Source organism: Schistocerca nitens, chromosome 5 (genome assembly GCF_023898315.1).
Source record: "Schistocerca nitens isolate TAMUIC-IGC-003100 chromosome 5, iqSchNite1.1, whole genome shotgun sequence".
NCBI classification, from domain to species: domain Eukaryota; kingdom Metazoa; phylum Arthropoda; class Insecta; order Orthoptera; family Acrididae; genus Schistocerca; species Schistocerca nitens.
Genome location: NC_064618.1, coordinates 267,733,498 through 267,752,122, shown reverse-complemented (window position 1 = coordinate 267,752,122; position 18,625 = coordinate 267,733,498).

The window sequence follows — 18,625 nt, the reverse complement described above, 5'->3', positions numbered from 1 at the left end:
ACCAGCATTTAATCTAGTCACACGTGATGGCAGAGGGCCACAGGAAATATCAGAGACGCAACTTAAGTAGTGTTTCCACATTTCAACCTAAATTTAACATATGATCGTCAGTCTACTTGATAAACCCGAACCTGCATACTTATCATGGCTAACATACGAGTAGACCTATAGTTACTTACCGGACTCAAGGCCTAACGATTTTTTCTGTGAACATTGCATGATCTCTAAAATACCCCAAATCAAAAGAAAATTACACGAAACTACGGGATAATCTCGAATAGTAAATGCTATACCTCTCTGAATTTAAATAAGGAGTACCGTGTTCCATCATCTTTCGGGCGAGCACTCGGGACAGCTACAATTCTTCTTGCGATATTTCTACTAGAAACCTCCCAGCCATCTTCAAGGCGAGTCAGAGAATGAGTTCGTAGCGTTTGCGCGTGCCTATTTATACGGAGAGTCACGTGATACAAAGCTGCTGAGGATTGAAAGCGCAAGCACATGTGTCAAAGATATCAAAGTCGCCACTACTGCGCTAGTCATAGATAAGATGTATATAGCAAAGATAAACATATAAGCGCAGAGTGCAAACAAAATAGTGCTGCTGCGAATCCACCGTGCTTGTAAATAAATAAATAAATAATTAATCTTTAAAAGTGGTAACATCTGTCGGAAGTGAAGATGCAAAAATTCTTTCCGAACGAAGGTGTGAAATAAGCGGTTTCCAAGCATTGTCAAGATGAAATCCTTCGTCACGGTTATCCGTCGTGACGTATAGGGATCATTAACCGTAGGAAAAAGCAAAGAAAGATTGACAACCTTTAGTTAACACTGCCATCAATGAAATGTCTATTTTCACAACGCGATAAGCTTCAGCCATTCTACAGTGTTTCATTTTTTATTTTGTGATCGTGTTTATTCTCTATATAATGATTGTGACTCAGAGTTCATTAACAGCAACTAACCATATCGGAATTTCATTAACAGTGAAGTAATAGGTTCCGACAGCTTATATTACGTAACCGTTGCACCTGCAAGTCATTTGAAGCCACGTCCAGAGTAACTCGTGCCACGGTGACGTCACGAAAATGGTAATTAGTGACATCTAGTGCTCTCGCCGTGGGCCCAGCTGGTGCGACAGTCGTTCACTTTATTCGGGATACTCGAGGCCCGGCGATACCAACACAAGACCGAGCCCGCGTTGTTTAATGCATGAGGAGACGCCACTTCCACAGATGAATTAGCATGTCTAACGCGCTTCCTCGCCGCCACATTCTTCGTAGTAAAGCGTGTCCGCCATGATAAATTATGCGAGCCAGGGGACGCGGGAGGTCAAGCCGAAACGGAGAAAGTCTTATATTGTAGCTTCAGCCACTGCGTGTGCTCGTGCGTCGTATGTCAAGGCGGAAACGTAGGCCTTTGATATCCACTCTATGAGGTATTACTCATATTAACACTTAAACTTGTCATAGATACCCCGCATTATGTTTCTCACACAAACTCGGGATTCCGTGTCCCCGGAATGTACAGTAATAAATCCCCGCTCACGCTTCGGGGCCTCTCGGCTTTGCCGGATGACTGTTGCGACAACACATGTTACCACTTTTCTCAGAGGCCGGTCTCGCGTGCGGCACGTGTAGAGATTACACCTACGTTGTTCCTGTACGCAGCCCGCTATTAATTTTTGGAAAGAACGACGCCGTAAATATTCTGAGGCCTTTCGTTACGCCCTTTGCTAAGCCCTCATTTAGTTTCATTTATCTCAGGCGCTAGCCACTCGTGACAAATATTAAAAGAAAAGGCACAGGAGAAATGTATTACTGGATCGAAATTATGGGATAATGGAAGAACTGAGTGGCTACACTTCTTAAATTAGAAACATGACAGTCTCCATTTCGACTCGTGAGCACTATTGGGTTGTACATCACAATTGTTGATGTAGCCATTGAAGAGGGTGCGGGGCTTGGCCGAGGCGAGAAAAGGAAAAAAGTTACCTGAATGAAGGGCATGTACATTTTCTGCAGTCTATTAATCAATAAATTTACGCAGAAAACAAATGTCGGGGCTGTGTAGTTAAATTCTACTCATTACAAACGATACAGTTCCTATTATTGAATGTTGACAAAGATTTTGTTTATGGGTATCAGATATTTTACACAAATGTTTCACAAGTCAAACGAAGCTTTCTTTGAAGACAGTTGTTATTAAAGTGGATATTACTTACCTCTTTTTGCAGTGCTACGTAGTGGCAGCTTGCATTGCGTTCTTTGCTTTGCAGTTTATTTTATAGAGGAGTGAACGACATGCTGCAAAGACATCCACATCGCGACTCGAACATTAGCTTCAACATGTAATACATTTCCCTTAGAATTTTTTGGGATTTGTATGTAATTTTTGAATGTTTTGTAACACAGGAGCTTAGTACAGATCTTTGAAGAAACATGCTTCTTCTTCTTATTTTCTCTCCACACGAGAAGAACAAAATCTATTAAAACAAATTTATTTGCAATCAAACAGTGACGAAAGAGTGATTTTCAAACTCAAGATCAATACTTAGTACAGAACATTGATAAAAGTGCTGTAAAGGTTCTAAATCGGTCTGCTAATAAACTTCGTAAAATCGTAGCTGCTTGGTGTATTACGAGGGTGAGTCAAATGAAAACCTTAAATTTGTAATAAGAAATCGAAATTTCTGGCCGTTATCCTGTATGTTGGTAAGCGTGTTACAAACAGCGTGCAGAATGGCCTGTAGATGGCAGCATAGTACAGATGTACGCATACCGTCGCAGTATCAGTATAAAGAGGGCCTCCCCACTTGCGACCTGCACCAGGGAAGAACAGCGTTCTGTTGTTCGGTTTTTGAAAATCATCGACGAATGATGGTTCAGTACGGTGATGCATGTTTGTTACAGCAGCAAGTCTACGAATGAAGTAGGCAGTGCGCAAATGGTGTGACTTCAGCTTCAGTAGAAGGTGCTCCTCGTCCACGTCAGGCACAACTAGTTGTGACTCCACAGAACATTGCAGCAGTTGAAGCCATAGTGAAGGAAAACTGCCGAGTGACACTGAATGACATTGCAGCATGTTTACAGATTAGTCATGGTTCAGTACACCACATTGTGCATGATGTGCTCCAGTTTCACAAAGTATCTGTAAGATGGGTGCCAGGGCAGCTGACTCCTGAAATGAGAGAACGACGTGTTGATTCGTGTGAAGAATTTCTTCGGCGCTTTGAACGAGAAGGTAATGTCCTCCTTGCAAGAATCGTTCCTGGGGACGAAATCTGGGTTCACTTCCACCAACCGGAAACGAAGAGAGCGAGTAAGGAATGGCGCCAATCCTCATCACCAAAACCAAAAAAGTTTCGAACACAACCACCGGCAGGGAAGGTTATGCTGACTCTTTTGGGACGAAAAAGGCGTCATTCGGAGCATTACATGCCTAGAGGGACCACTGTCACCAGTGCATCATACACAGATCTCCCAAAAAATCATCTGCGGCCTGCAATCAAATCAAAACGACGTGGATGGCTGTCAGCAGGTGTCCTTTTGCAACATGTCAATGCAAGGCCCCACACTGCCCGCACAATAGTTGCAACAATCATAGACCTGCATTTTGAGTGTCTTCCTCATCCACTATACTCACCAGACCTTTCCCCAAGTGATTTCCATATGTTTGGACCACTCAAAGACGCAATGGGAGGAAAGAAGTTCCATTCTGATGAAGAGGTACGCCACGCAGTGCATGAGTGGTTGCGCGGACTACCAAAAGAATTTTTTTCTAAAGGAATTTATGCACTTTGTTAGCGCTGGAGGACTTGCATTGAGGGTGGGGGTGATTATGTTGAAAAGTGATACCGTTTTGTACCACTTCTGCACAATAAATAATATTAAAAAAATATTTAACGTTTTCATTTGACTCACCCTGTACCTTCTTAAAAAACAACTTCGAATAATTTCTTAGAATTTCGGAGATGAAGTGAGGAAAGGGCTCAAAAAGTTGGCGTCACAATAGGTAAGGAAATAGTTCGATCCTTTGTGTCTTTTAATGGTTCACAAAAATTTGAAATGCGTCAAGCTGAACTAAGATGGGAATCGCGTTATCTTACACACGGTCCAGTACACATTAATATGCCCACCACCCTGGTACGACACCAGCATGCGAAAAACTACTCACAGGCGACCGATGGCAGCATTATCAATGGAGGGTTTATAAAGCGTCTCGGGTGAGCTGGAAAAAAAAATTGCTGTCGTTTCCAATGTTGATGCATTAATTTGTTCTGAAAGCGGTGCTGGTATTCAAGACAATAAAAGTGGGTTAAAAGCCGTGAGCTATCTGCGGAAGTTAACCTTGCATTACTGAGCAACTGTTTCACCAGGTATCCTGTCTAGCTTACAAATTCCCAACCAGACTAACATTAATTATAATCTTTTAATAGTCTTCTTACGACAACCGGTGATATATATATAAAAATAGAATTTAAATAAACAGAAATAAATCAGTTTATATTTAGACATTTATTTTAACATTGATCATTGTTCCGTTAAATTTTCAGCATATTAAATTTGATTCATAACTAAAGTGGTGCCTTATTTAGGATTGTGAAAATGTGAGTTTATAATCTTACGGAACACATCAAATATGGAGCCAAGATTGGGAGACTGCATACAACACTGCATTAATAAAATAACACACGAAGAACGTTGAAACATATGCAACAGGAAATTAACCACAACCAACCGATTCAATTTTCACCCATACGTTATGTTCGTAGCGCAATCCTGACCGTCATTAAATTACCACACACTGGTATACTAAATTCATACTAACTCTCTGTGAAATCTTCCCGAAAAGAATAGCTGAGGGCTGCTTTGATGATTACACCACGTGCTACACGTGGTCAACTTGGTTTACACAAGGAGCGTAACTCCATAATAATTTTGATAATTAAAATAAATTACATCGAAACACAATTTACAAAAGAAAAACTGGTTACTCTCGTCTTACTATTAACCTGATGGGTCAAACAATTGTAATAGCACGTGGTACTGGTCTCACAAAGGACACCCCTCGTGGGTTGAACATAAAGAAAAGTTGTTATATTTGGAAAATACTGTCGAGACGTTATAATCTCACACACATTCGCATTTAAGATAGATGATCTTAGTTACAGTTACGGATCCTCAACACGTGGTTCCACTTAACTCACAAAGTAGTGACAAAGCAACTACTGGAAGATATTCTAAACTTGTGTTGCAATTTAAGATAACGTAAGATATTTTTGATCTAAACCTGAAATAAAGGTGATTAAATTTTAAGTTAGGCTGAACTTGAGAAATCCATTGTCCTAGGGACTTCGCAGAGACGCGCTTAGCCGGAGATCTCACCACTTCAGGCGCTCGCCGCGGACTGACGGCCTGGGCCACTACCGAGTGTGCTTAACAGATACAAACGGAAGTGACCAGAGAGGCAGCTTTCTATACCAACATGACAAGGGACGGACAGGACCATACTAAGAATAGAAACCTCTCTGCTTTTAGCAAGCGTAGCTACCTGTTCCGACGTTGGTCCTACTGTTCTCTAGCAGACAGGGTTGTCTGTTACCATCAAGCATGCAACTAGAAATACATTTGCTCATTCATCCTCTCACACCGAAGGGAAGGGGGATGACAGTATCTTATCACATACAGTATATGAAAGAAAGCGGATGTAGGTTCCGTATGAGACTGTGTGACATAAATTACATATAAACTGTGTTTTAAAGTGTAGTAGTGTGACAGATCGTTCTTGTTTATGTGTAAAAGTAACACGTTCCACTGCTCAATCTCTTCCCAGATAGAAACACCACAGTAAATTTAGAAGAAGAATTTATGCCGTAAATGACAACAGATTTAAGAAATTAACATGAAAGGAATCCAACAGAGACCTTTCACGTTGTCATAATGCGGAAACGGAGTGATTTATCTGATGTCTAAGGACGGTAGCATTTCCGCAATGGATAAGTTTTTAAGCTGTTCCCTTACCGTCATGCTTAAAATACACTCTGCATGGAAAAATGGCGCAAAGTAGAGCTGGCGTAGAGACAAATTGCGGTGCACCTTGGGCCACCGATGACAGCGGTGAACTACGACTGCGAAGATGTGTATGGGTGAGCAGAGGTGCAGCTATTGAGCAACTGACTATCCTGATGAACCAAGAGGCGACCAGCAGTGTCTTCTCAACGACTGGTTAGCGAACGTTGATGCGCATGGGCCTCCACACCAGGCTCATGGTTCATACACTCATGCTGACTGCCTTTCATCGGCAACGAAAGTAGCTGGACGTCCACTCAATGGCAACAGGTGGCATTTTCAGGTGAATCACATCTTATGCTCCATCGGGCAGTTGGCGGTTGGCACGTACGGCGTGAAACCTCTGAAAGCAAACTCCCTGCACAATCGTCCGAATGGTTCAGGCTGGGGGAAGGAGCGTTATGGTCTGGGGACTGTTTTCTTGGCATTCCCTGGGGTATCTCATCATTCTGGAAGGCACTATGGGTTAACACAAGTTTGCATAACCCACCCTGCAAGCAGTTTGTTTTTCCTCGGCGCGATGGCATCTACCAGCGGGACAATGCAACGTGTCACGCAGCTCGCAACGTACGTTCGTGGTTCGAAGTAAACGAGGATAAGTTTACTGTGCTAATGTCTTTTTTCACATTTCTTGGCGATTCGTGGATGAACATCATTGTAATGAATCTAGATGTACATGCACACACGTGAGAACTCATTTCGGTGTGAAGTACATACCATCAATTCCTTTACATGCATGATTAGCACCCACTATGGCAGCGTGGCCAATGCAATTATTTCCCCAAGATTGGTGAAGGGAGATTAAAGCCTGATTCTTGCAGACAATATTTATCTTTTAATTTCACAGTACTCAGAGGCCCAATCATAGGTGTGCAATGTATGTGCATACAACTTAATACTATCACATGAATGTTGACGGTTTTCGAATATACACTTTCTTTATAGGCAACTTTCTATGTGTTTGTCTGTTAGTGTAGAGAAGCTAGGCCATAAATAGACTTTTTGTATTAATTCTATTGCTAGACAATCCCTGCCCCTCTTACCTAAAGATTTTATAAGCCAGGCGCCCGTCGTTCATTTATGAGGGTCTTTTCCTCTTCATCCATTTCGTGAATCTTAATCAGAAACAGAAAAATGAGGAGCATTCTGACTGCTTGAAACTCCACCTGCCACTGCACATTTAATCCACCAGTTACGTCGATGCTCACGACTGGCACCTCGCAACTATAGGTTGTTGGTGTAGATTTCTCATACATTGTTTCCTCAAAACAAATCCTTTGATTTTTCTGTATAAATTTTCTTGAAATGTCAGGCATATTCATTGAGTGTCATTAGTAGAAATTTTTCAACAGTTTTGTCATCCCTACATTGAAGCTACAAAACATGTCACCGTACTCCTTAAGTGACACACGTTCTCAATATACCAGTGTACAGGATGTTTAAAATTCGTTACACCAAACGTCTAGGGATGGTAGATCACCTCAGAGGGAACAACTTTCGCTGCCGCTTCCTGGTGACGCCAGGCACCGTTTTATTATTTGTAACTTCCCCTTAGAAAAATTATGAATGACTGTGCTGGTAAACTTCTACGTTATTTGATACAAAGACAGCTGGGTTAAACTGAACGTACTCAGACAGTTTTCTATTTACTTATTCTCATCATCATTGAACTGACACACAGCATGTTTTAGCTCAACGCAATCTGACTTTCAACAATCCCTACAAAAGAATGGCCCTGACTAACAATAACCTGCTGGCCGGAGTGGCCGAGCGGTTCTAGGCGCTACAGTCTGGAACCGCACGACCGCTACGGTCGCTGGTTCGATACCTGCCTCGGGCATGGATGTGGGTGATGTCCTTAGGTTGGTTAGGTTTAAGTTTTTCTAATTTCTAGGGGACTGATGACCTCAGAAGTTAAGTCCCATAGTGCTCAGAGCCATTTGAACAATAACCTATAGCTTTCATGAATCACTCACCTCACAAAAATCTTCGTTACTCGAACACCTGCAATACTGCGAGCGCCAATGTTTGTTGTTGTGGTCTTCAGTCCTGAAACTGGTTTGATGCAGCTCTCCATGCTACTCTATCCTGTGCAAGCTTCTTCATCTCCCAGTACCTACTGCAACCTACATCCTTCTGAATCTGCTTAGTGTATTGATCTCTTGGTCTCCCCCTACGATTTTTACCCTCCACGCTGCCCTCCAATACTAAATTGGTGATCCCTTGATGCCTCAGAACATGTCCTACTAACCGATCCCTTCTTCTGGTCAAGTTGTGCCACAAACTCCTCTTCTCCCCAATCCTATTCAGTACCTCCTCATTAGTTATGTGATCTACCCATCTAATCTTCAGCATTCTTCTGTAGCACCACATTTCGAAAGCTTCTATTCTCTTCTTGTCCAAACTATTTACCGTCCTTGTTTCACTTCCATACATGGCTACACTCCATACAAATACTTTCAGAAATGACTTCCTGACACTTAAATCTATACTCGATGTTAACAAATTTCTCTTCTTCAGAAACGCTTTCCTTGCCATTGCCAGTCTACATTTTATATCTTCTCTACTTCGACCATCATCAGTTATTTTGCTCCCCAAATAGCAAAACTCCTTTACTACTTCAAGTGTCTCGTTTCCTAATCCAATACCCTCAACATCACCCGACTTAATTCGACTACATTCCATTATCCTCGTTTTGCTTTTGTTGATGTTCATCTTATATCCTCCCTTCAAGACACCAACCATTCCGTTCAACTGCTCTTCCAAGTCCTTTGCTGTCTCTGACAGAATTACAATGTCATCGGCGAACCTCAAAGTTTTTATTTCTTCTCCTTGGATTTTAATACCTACTCCGAATTTTTCTTTTGTTTCCTTTACTGCTTGCTCAATATACAGATTGAATAACATCGGGGAGAGGCTACAACCCTGTCTTACTCCCTGCCAACTAAATAAAAGATTCTAATTATTGAAGGCACTAACTACTGATAGGCATAGTTAGCAAATGAAAGATTTTGATAGAGAACAAACAATGTACTTAACTTAATAATGTTCCAAAGTCATCATGTATGTATCTATCAATTCATGATACCCATCTTTAAAAATTTCCTTTTTCTGGCGGACACACCTTCCAGATCGTCCGCTTATAGTAACCTCTCAAAACTCCGGCATCTCCCTCTCCACATCCACCACTGATGGTGGCTCACCTCCAACTGCACAACTCTACGCGCTGTTCACATCCAACTGCCCAACGCTACGCAAGTGAATATTTCACCCGTGAGTCAACCAGCCACAGACTGCACATAGCGCAGTCAGTGATTTTCATACAGACCGCTACGTGGCGTTACCAACAGAAATACCTAAACAGCCTACTTACATATTGTCATATCGGGTGGACAAAAAAATGGAAACCCAAAAAATAACACATTACCGTGCCTAATTTTTTTAGGAAAACATCTGCCAATTGAAAACAGCGTTCTTTCGTCCCTAAATGGATAAATTCGAGTCCTGTGTGTTTTTCAAGGCAGTCCTATACCATTCGTGCTGCAAAAATATTCGAAAGTGGTACGTCGTGATGGTCAGGGGAGATGTGACGATTCATCCTCGCGCTCACAAAACCAGTCCTGGGTCATGCGAGCTGTGTGAAATGGGGCCTAATCGTCTTGGAACAGAGCCTTACCATTGGGAAACAAACATTTTAACATGGCGTGGTCCTGATTTGCGACCTTGCAGAGTATCCACGCGGCCCATATCGTCACCGAACTCCCATCATATTTCACTATTGGAAAAGTATGTAGCAAGAGTCATCAGACCGCACTTGCTTCAGCAATACATATACTAAAATTTGAACAATACAGTGAGAAATCATCGGGCCAAATCGGCTTGTTGCATTCCTTCTTAGTCCAGGTGTTAACGGCTTCAGCACTACTTTTTCCTGTTGCAGGCGTTTACATCCCTGAGTCGTAGCTCTGGAATTCCATATCGCCCTGGAATTTCCAGCGTAGGCCTATGGAGCTCCTTTAGTATAGTTTTAGTGTTGACAGCGTCGACGAGTGAGACATTAAGTTCTGCAGTGTCGTTCTCTTATTTTTCGTTGCACTCCTCTTCCGTCACCATCCGTCATGAGCGCCCAGTACTCACATTAGCCCGCGTTGTGACAAAGCGGATAACTTTCGTGTACGAGGAGACACCGTTTGAGAAGGTGCTTTGCCCAGAAAACGTTCGAGTGTAACCAACCAGGTCCCTTCCCCTTCCTCCACATGAAAAAAGAAGAGCGTGCCTTAAAATCTTAACAGCCAGGTGAGGAGTACAACTGTTGCAACCTTATTTCTTGCGACGATAATGAATGACGAATATCTATACTCGCTACACGGCGAAATTTTCGTTACATTAATACGATCTTATTTGAAACTTCCTGGCAGATTAATACTGAGAGCTGTACCGAGACTCGAACTAGTAAACAGGGAGGACGGGTCGTGAGTCGTTCTTGTGTAGATCAGATGGTAGAACACTTGCCCGCGGAAGGTCCCGAGTTCGAGTCTCGATTCGGCAAACTGTTTTAATCTGCCAGGAAGAGATCATTGTTGGCAACCGGAATAAAATAGTAACTGGATCCTTTTCCGACCTCCCAATTCAGATGATACAATTGCTGAAATGTTCTATTAAAACTTGAGTTTGATTTCAAACACGTACCCGACACTTACGATTATAGTTGGTGGTGACTTTAATTCACCCTCGACATGCTGACGAAAATACATGTTTAACTCTGGAGGTAAAAATACATGTTTAACTCTGGAGGTACGCTTAAAAAATCATCCGAAATTGTGCTAAATACATTATCTGAAAATTATTTCGAGCAGTTAGTTCATGAGCCCACGCGAATAGTAACCAGTTGTGAATACACACTTGACCTCTTAGCAACAAATAATCCTGAGTTAATAACGAGCATCAAAACTGATACAGGGATTATTGAACACGTGGTTGTCGTAGCGAGATTGAATATTGTAACCCCCAAGTCCTCCAAAGATAAACGAAAAATATACTTATTCAAAAAAGCAGATAAAAATTCATTTGACGTCTTCCTGAAAGACAGTCTACACTCCTTCCAAATTAACAATATAAGTGTAGACCAGATGTGGCTTGAATTTAAAGAAATAGAATCGCTTCTCTGCGCGATAGCAATGGACATGCTGCCGAAGACAGTGCTGCCAAAGGAGAATTACTGAACTCAGCCTTCCGAAATGCCTTCACAAAAGAAGACGAAGTAAATATTTCAGAAATCGAATCAAGAACAGCTGCCAACATGAGTCACGTAGAAGTAAATATCTTCGGAGTAGGGAAGCAACTTAAATCACCTAATAAAAGCAGTTCTTCTGATCCAGACTCTGTACCAATTAGGTTCCTTTCAGCGTATGCTGATGCAATAGCTCTGTACTGAACAATCATATGCAACCGTTCACTCGACGAAAGATCCGAACCCAAAGTTTGGAAAGTTGCACGGGTCACAACAATGTTCAACAAAGGTAGTAGGAGTAATCCATTAAATTACAGGCCTATATCATTAACGGTGATATGCAGCAGGATTCTGGAACATATATTGTGTTCGAACATTATGAATTACATTGAGGCAAACCGTCTATTGACACACAGTCAACATGTATTTAGAAAACATCGTTATTGTGAAACACAATTAGCTCTTTACTCGCATGAAGTGTTGAATGTTATTGACTAGGAATTTGAGATAAATTCCGTATTTCTGGATTTAGGAAGGCTTTTCACACTGTACTACACAAGCGGTTTGTTGTGAAATTGCATGCTTACGCAGTATCGTCTCAGTTATGTGACTGGATTCGTGATTTCCTGTCAGAGAGATCACAGTTCATAGTAATTGACATAAAGCCATCGAGTAAAACAGAAGTGATTTCTGGCGTTCACCAAGGTAGTGTTATAAGCCCTTTGCTATTCCTTATGTATATAAACGATTTGGGAGACAATCTGAGCAGCCGTCTTAGGTCGTTTGTAGATGACGCTGTCGTTTATCGACAAATTAAGTCATCAGAAATTACAAAACGATTTAGAAAAGATATCTGTATGGTGCGAAAATTGGCAGTTGACCGTAAATAACGAAAAACATGAGGTCGTCCACACGATTGCTAAAATTAATCCATTAAACTTCGGTTACACAATAAATCCATCAAATCTAAAGTCATCAATAAAGTCATCAGAAGATCAAAACAAACTGCAAAACAATTTAGAAAAGATATCTGTATGTTGCGAAAATTGGCAACTGATTATAAATAACGGAAGAGCTATGGTACCGTAGGAGGCGTATGCACATTACTTGAAGCAATGTTGATGTTATTGTTGTTGTTGTTCGACCTGCAGGATGAGCAACATTGCACATTGGATGAGGTGGAGCTGTGTCTGACTGGAACATTTACCACTCAAAGGGGCACCAGTTTTTTCTGTTTCTGTGAAGGATGTTGGCTAATTAAGAATCCATTTGGAATGCTTTCAGAGCAGACTCCTTTTTTTTAGTCGTTGTGTTATTTATTGTGGGAAGAGATGGCGCTAGTGAAGAGCAATGAATGTTGCTAAATTGTAATTCGAGTAAGTGCATGCTCAAGAAGAATTGGAAAAACTCTTGTGGAGACAAGGGTCTTTAGTACAGTACCCTGGGATACTTGTGGCCACAACTGACGTGAGACACTCAACATTAGGTGGATTACTGATTAAGATTTAAGGTCATGATTATAAGTATGATGTTCAGTTAGATAAATAATGCAGTCCACCTGGAAAACAGCCACTGCAGTGTCACACATAGCGCACGAATGCAGTAAATCATTCGTCAACACAGTCTACGCACTGTCCATTAATGAAATACAGTAAGGGAACTTAAAAAACTACCTGCGAATGTTCTGTTTGTTTCAACGTAATTAATAGTTAACACACAGAGAAACGACTCAATTATTGTCATTAATATAGAAGGCATATCGTTATTTCTAGATCTTAGTTTGAAATGGAAAGATGTTAGTTGCTTTGGATTAAGCTCTTCAGAGATATTAAGCAGTTTCGTAAACGATAGTCATGATCAATTTAGAAAGGAATTATTTGCTTAAAAAGCAATTGTAATGCAGTTACATTTATGTAACTAGTATTCCTAATACTCGTCTTTATAAGGAGTTACAAATACTGCCCTCTGTAGTTAAAGTAAAATACAGTAGCTGCAAGAGCTGATCAGTGTAACGCATCTATCGCCACATACGTACACTGCTCTTTGTAAAAAGTGAAACACTCAGAAGCAATGGTCTGCAACGAGCCGCTATAAGAGTACATTATAACAGCGGAACCATAATTAGTGATTTAAAAGGCAGAGTGGTGGCGTGCACCTAGGCTCAATAGCGCCCTGTTTTATATGACATGGAAGGCCACTGTTACGCAAAGCTCCGTCGATGCGGAGTCATCATACGAAGTGGAAACGTGAAACCATGCGCCATTGTGCCTTGCCGATATCACAGGGTGGAGTACTGGCATGTGAGAGCGTTCGAACCGGGCAGAGTGAGTGGTCTCTGGGAGTCGAATCTGTCGTTCCGTGATGTTGCAGCTCGTACAGAGCATGCTGCTTCAACAGTAAGGCGTATGTAGAACCGGGGCCAAAAGTGTGTTAGACGACAAAATTGTCCGCTTGGTCCTAAAGGACAGAACAGCCTCGGCCACAGTGCTGGCACGACGTTGGGGCACTGAAACGTGTGTTGACATATCTGTTTGCCGTCTTCTGCGGGCTGGACTGGGGTGCTACGTTGCTAAATGTAGTATTTCGCGGTGAGTCCCGCTTCAACTTGTCCTACGGTGATGGCTGCATTCGAGATCGAGACCGCCTTGGTTAACGAAATAGGGCAGACTATATTATTGAGCGGCATAGCTGACAAGTACCAAATGTAATTGTTTGGGTGCCATTTCTTATAACACGCTATCTCCCCTCCCACTTCCTTAGGGCAAAGGGCAATGTGAACAGATACCGCTAAACGATGGAAGTTTTACACCCCGAGATACTGACCTCCTACAAGCCGTTTCACATGGCGTATTACAGTAGGACAACGTCCGTTCGCATGTGGCGAGGTATTTTCAAGCCTTCTTTGAAGAACGACAGGTACTACTGCTTCCCTGGCCTATCCGTTCGCCTGACATATCGCCCACCGAAGATGTCTGGAAAATGGTGGGTTGGTAACTTGTTCGTTGAGGTCCTTCTGCAACCACAGTTGATGCTTCGTGGATGCGCCTAGACATCACTCTACAGCGTAATCCTCAGCAGCGTATTCAGGAGCTCTTTGATTCGATGCCAAGACTAGCTGTTCTGATTGCAGCGCTACTTCGCACTGAATGGATACTGGTGATGGCTAAACTGTCTTCCTCACCAAGGTGGCTCCTGGTAAGGCACGCCTCACCTATAAGGGCGCCACTAGTCACTGCACGGGATGCGGCCACTGCCGCCCCCGCCAACGCCACTGCTGTCCATGGGCCACCTTCCCTCAACCTAGCGATTTAGGGCTGCAGTAACCAGGCTGCTGGCAGCAGCCCAGTTCTGCAGTGTCTCCTGCTCCTCCTCTGCCGTCATGTCCTCGCTAATCAAGTGAGGTACAGCTCACACCCATGTCCACCTCACCAACTCCATCGACTAGTTGTAGTTATAGTATTAGTAACAGAGAAGATCCTATGGCTAGTGGCTGTTACCTCTCCCATTCTTTTAGTGAAGGACATCAGGTCAGTGTCACCATACCGCTGTTAGAGTATGCAGCGATTGGAAACGCTTTTGAGGAGCGAATATCATTCACCAGGATAGAGAACCCAACAGGAAGGTACCATGACTCTGTTGGTTTTCTAAGAGTGTGCCTTCCTGGAGCTCCTCAAGGTAGTCAATGATCCACGGTATCCTGCCATTAAATGCAGTGCGGTGCTTTGAATCGAGCTATCGCACCATCACCCCCCCTCCCCCCCAAAAATTGAGTCTGGTGTAGAAGAGACAACTCTTCATTATCTTTGGGGGGGGGGGGGGGGGATGGTGTGCTATACTGGCTCATATTTCCGAGAGGGAGATCAGAGGGTCAGCTAAGGTTCTCAGCCGAATACTACACCGGGACATCCATGCATATGTCAATGATCCGGTGGATGGATAGTTAAGCTACATCAAGCTCCCTAAATATATAGCTAATAATCAGGTATGCATTAATGTCGAAAATAGAAAAGATCAGGATTGTTTTGCGTGGTCAATCCTGGCTTGCGAAAGACAGTACAATTACAGAGATTATCCCGAGTGTCCGAGTACATACCTTGTAGGTGATTGTATTCGCGGGTGCTATAACTTTGATGGTATAGAGTTCCCCGTGAAGATCCCGGACACACCTAAATTTGAGGCGCAGAATACCGGCATATCGATTTATGTTTATGGCCTGGAGAAAAGAATCAAAATAAGCAAGGCAAGCACATTGTCGTCGCCTCCCTCCATTTGCCAACATTTGCCAGTGACTGTGAGCTGCATGTAAACATGTTCTCTTCTCTGAAGGTGAAATTATCACTATGTCTGGATCAATGACATGCCATGACTCCTTTCCGCCCAACTGAGTAATAATAATGGTAAGCAGCTATTGGCTTATGGTGTCTCAATGCCTTTTCCTCAGACAAGTTATTAACGATGCATCTAGTAGTCTCTGTTTCCAAAGATCCAGTACGTGTTATTATGCCCACTGAGGAAAACAAATTCATTAAGTTCAAGAATGCTCACCACCAGGAGTGGTTTGTTGTGTACGCTGACTTTGAATGCATGCTCGCTCCTGTGACCCTACATCCTCACATACCACCTTTACAGAGAAACACCTACCATATGTGGCAGTGTACCAAATTGTATCGTCCTATGATTCCATTCATAACCATTACAAATCTTTTGTCGTGGATAAACCTGTGGTTTGCCTGCTCTATGAGATCAAAATATTTTCATGGGAGGTTGACAGGGTCTACAGTGGTAACGTTCCCATGACCAAATCGAAGGAGAATGAAGATTTGTATAATGTTGTTGTTGTGGTCTACAGTCCTGAGACTGGTTTGATGCAGCTCTCCATGCTACTCTATCCTGTACCTCCCAGTACCTACTGCAACCTACATCCTTCTGAATCTGCCTAGTGTATTCATCTCTTGGTCTCCCTCTACGATTTTTACCATCCACGCTGCCCTCCAATACTAAATTGGTGGTCCCTCGGTGTCTCAGAACATGTCCTACCAACCGATCCCTTCTTCTAGTCAAGTTGTGCCACAAGCTCCTCTTCTCCCCAATTCTATTCAATACCTCCTCATTAGTTATGTGATCTACCCATCTAATCTTCAGCATTCTTCTGTAGCACCACATTTCGAAAGCTTCTATTCTCTTATTGTCTAAACTATTTATCGTACACGTTTCACTTCCATACATGGCTACACTCCATACAAATACTTTCAGAAACGACTTCCTGACATTTAAATCTATACACGATGTTGACAAATTTCTCTTCTTCAGAATCGCTTTCCTTGCCATTGCCAGTCTGCAATTTATATCCTCTCTGCTTCGACCATCATCAGTTATTTCGCTCCCCAAATAGCAAGACTCCTTTACTACTTTAAGTGTCTCATTTCCTAATCTAATTCCCTCATCATCACCCGACTTAATTCGAATACATTCCATTATCCTCGTTTTGCTTTTGTTGATGTTCATCTTATACCCTCCTTTCCAGACACTGTGCATTCCGTTCAACTGCTCTTCCAAGTCCTTTGCTGTCTCTGAGAGAATTACAGTGTCATCGGCGAACTTAAAAGTTTTTATTTCTTCTCCATGGATTTTAATACCTACTGCGATCTTTTCTTTTGCTTCCTTTATTACTTGCTCAATATACAGATTGAATAACATTGGGGATAGGCTACAACCCTGTCTCACTCCCTTCCCAAACACTGCTTCCCTTTCATACCCCTCGACTCTTATAACTGCCATCTGGTTTCTGTACAAATTGTAAATAGCCTTTCGCTCCATGTATTTTACCCCTGCCACCTTCAGAATTTGAAACAGAGTATTCCAACCAACATTGTCAAAAGCTTTCTCTAAGTCCACAAATGCTAGAAACGTAGGTTTGCCTTTCTTTAATCTTTCTTCTAAGATAAGTCGTAGGGTCAGTATTGCCTCACGTGTTCCAACATTTCTAAGGAATCCAAACTGATCTTCCCCGAGGTCGGCTTCTATCAGTTTTTCCATTCGTCTGTAACGAATTCGCATTAGTATTTTGCCGCTGTGACTTATTAAATTGATAGTTCGGTAATTTTCACATCTGTCAACAGCTGCTTTCTTTGGGATTGGAATTATTAAATTCTTCCTGAAGTATGAGTGTATTTCGCCTGTCTCATACATCTTGCTCACCAGATGGTAGAGATTTGTCATGACTGGCTCTACCAAGGCCGTCAGTAGTTCTGATGGGATGTTGTCTACTCCCGGGGCCTTGTTTCGACCCAGGTCTTTCAGTGTTCTGTCAAACTCTTCACGCAGTATCGTATCTCCCATTTCATCTTCATCTACATACTCTTCCATTTCCACAATATTGTCCTCAAGTACATCGCCCTTGTATAGACCCTCTATATACTCCTTCCACCTTTCTGCTTTCCCTTCTTTGCTTAGAAATGGGTTTCCATCGCGGCTCTTAATGCTAATACAAGTGGCTCGCTTCCCTCCAAAGGTCTCTTTAACTTTCCTGTAGACTGTATCTATCTTACCCCTAGTGAGACAAGGCTCTACATCCTTAGATTTGTCCTCTAGCCATCCCTGCTTAGCCATTTTGCACTTCCTGTCGATCTCATTTTTGAGACGTTTGTATTCCTTTTTGCCTGCTTCATTTAATGCATTTTTATATTTTCTCCTTTCATCAATTAAATTCTATATTTCTTCTGTTACCCAAGGGTTTCTACTAGCCCTCGTCTTTTTACCTACTTGATCCTTTGCTGCCTTCACTATTTCATCCCTCAAAGGTACCCATTCTTGTTCTACAGTATTTCTTTCCCCCATTCCTGTCAATTGTTCCCCTATGCTCTCCCTGAAACTCTGCACAGCCTCTGTTTAGTCAGTTTATCCAGGTCCCATCTCCTTACATTCCCACCTTTTCGCAGTTTCTTCAGTTTTAATCTACCTTTCGTAACCACTGATTGTGGTCAGAGTCCTGGAAATGTCTTACAATTTAAAACCTGGTTCCTTAATCTCTGTCTTACCATTATATACGCTATCTGATACCTTTTAGTATCTCCAGGGTTCTTCCATGTATACAACCTTCTTTCATGATTCTTGAACCAAGTGTAAGCTATGATTAAGTTATGCTCTGCGCAAAATTCTACCAGGCGGCTTCCTCTTTCATTTCTTAGTCCTAATCCATATTCACCTACCATGTTTCCTTCTCTCCCTTTTCCTGCTCTCGAATTCCAGTCACCCATGACTATTAAATTTTCGTCTCCCTTCACTGCCTGAATAATTTCATTTATCTCATCATACATTTCTTCAA